This window comes from Penaeus monodon, chromosome 7 (assembly GCF_015228065.2).
Source record: "Penaeus monodon isolate SGIC_2016 chromosome 7, NSTDA_Pmon_1, whole genome shotgun sequence".
NCBI classification, from domain to species: Eukaryota; Metazoa; Arthropoda; class Malacostraca; order Decapoda; family Penaeidae; genus Penaeus; species Penaeus monodon.
Window position 1 is genome coordinate 18,540,711 of NC_051392.1, and position 2,500 is coordinate 18,543,210.

Sequence of the window (2,500 nt, forward strand, 5' to 3'; positions counted from 1 at the left end):
TAGCTTTTGTTGTTGTTGTTGTAAATACACCACGTACCCTGCCCTGATTCTTCCCTTTCCCTTTACAAACATACAAGATAATAAGTTATAATACTGATACAAAAGTAAATGTCCAGTTGATAATAATTAAGCAAATAATAAAGAAGGTAATACTAATGACTACGAAATTCTAATCAAATCATTAATATAATATAAATAAGGAAATTATTAAGACTGTGAGCAATAACGACTGAAGATAACCTTAAAGTTACGAAAGTGATGAATGACATAGCATAAAATACATAACTTCAAAAAACTTTAGCAAAATCATAAGATGAGCATCTTACTATAATGAACTTATGCCACGCCTAACACACTACTTCACTTTGTTATACGACAAAAGGAAAAAACCTTTGACCTTATCCTGGACGGAACCGAATGCATGTCAAGAGTGGAAGTCTAAAATACATTTGTTTCGAGAAAGTATTTCAGATATCAGATTTCTTTTGACATGAAATTCAAGTGGAAATTGTGTGTGCAGGGGGGTAGGGGAGGTCGGGTGGGAGAGACCATGTGGGAGAGGGAGGGAGAGAAAATGGGAGACGTGTGGGGAGGGGAGAGGGAGGAGGGTAACGTTATGCAGTAATGAAGCAAGAAAGGAGCACAGTTTTTCAAACGTTTTCGTTATCAGTATATTTCAGCGACTGGGTGATAGGAGTTCAGAGCAAAGTAACAACGATAAAATGTTGTTTCAATAATACTATATACAACAAAGAGTAATATTGGTAATTTTTAATCAAATATCTTACAGTTTTTCAATGAGGTAACTTCCTGATACTGCAGGCCCTGCCAGCAGGAAACTGCAATTACTAATGATAATAATTTCAATATGTGTATCCTATCGACACTTTTTTCCCATGGTTGATGTGAATTTACATTTTCACAATCTCTTCTCTCCCTCCTTCCCTCCGCTCTCTCTCACTTTATAGCCAGTCCAAGGCTCAAGGGTTTCATTAATGTTACGAGAACTCTGTAGTAATTTTATATACTTAATTGACAGATATTAATTGTGTGGGAATGAAGATCCATACATTATCGGAAAATCTATACTAAATACAGTAAACATGCGCAGCCATTTACCTTAGTACCCTAGAAGTATTCTCATGCTGTATCATACACAGTACAAACCTTGTGTACTGTAACAATAAAAAATATCTGTTAAACGGAAGGTATTACTACAAGAAAATTATTAAGAGGGATATTAACAGGATATATCTAAGGCCTGTGTTTGTCTCCCACGGCATTTGCTAATAGACCTTTTTGTGCATACATTTATTTTTAGAATGAATGGCGCTCTTCGATGACCTTGAAAACGTTTGTGTTTTTGGCCTGGAGATTTTCCCACCCACAGGCAATTATGGAGTGCAAGTCCAAATGCTCCCCAGAGTAAATTTAAATAGGGTTAGTGATATGTTGGGACGTGACTCGAAAGACTTCTCAAATATCAAAAACTACAGAGAACTTATTGTCTATTTGTGTGTTTGGAAGAGAGGCGGGCTGCTTGTATATGCAAAAAGCATGATTCTCCACTAACCAATGGCAGCAAATATCTGTAAAAGGTATGTACTACTGGTAAAAGCGTCGAGGTCCGAAAGACAAGATTTGAGATGACGACAATAGACTCCTTTAAATGTTAGTTAAAAAAAATTATAATAATAACACTGAAGACTATAAACAGCATAATTGTAAATTGTATAAGAAGAAATTCGAATATGCAATGAGATGTATTGACCTTTTATGGATATTATTATGCAAGAAGAGTAGGGACGTGTGAGGTATGTTACCCTCTTCATCTGGAACTGGACGGGGTTTGCTGTTCTTTTCCAAGGCCGAGTAGTTCTTGTCGGAAATCCTTGATGTTCTGCCCCGGAACAAGACTATATTGGCATGCTGCGCCGAGAATCCAGTACGCTCCTTATGCTCCTTAAGTCACTGTTCAATTGATTAATCCAGTTCGGTCTCCCAAGAAAGAAAGTTACATTGTTCTCATCCATCTTTTCATCATTTGCATGTGCGTAAAAGCCATGCGCTGGAGCGGATGGGAGAAGGGGGGGGGGGGTCGCTGGCGTACGCGTTTTAGAACATCACAAATATGACGCTCCCTTTTGGAGATCCTGTGGCAGTGGTCATATATATATATATATATATATATATATATATATATATATATATATATATATATATATATATATATATATATATATATATATTATTTTTTTTTTTTTTTTTTTTTTTTTTTTTGTTTTTTTTTTTTTTTTCTGGAATGGGTCTTGGGAAATTAGTACTTTTGTACGCTTGTAACAATTATGAGAAAATGGATAAACCCTTAATCCTTCTCGTCCACTGATATGTTGATTACTTCCATTGTGTAGGTTTTCCAGTAAATTTGCTTGCCCGTAATGAAGCTTCGAAATCCCGTAGTCGATTAGATCATTCTGTCATTTGGATATATATTTATTGT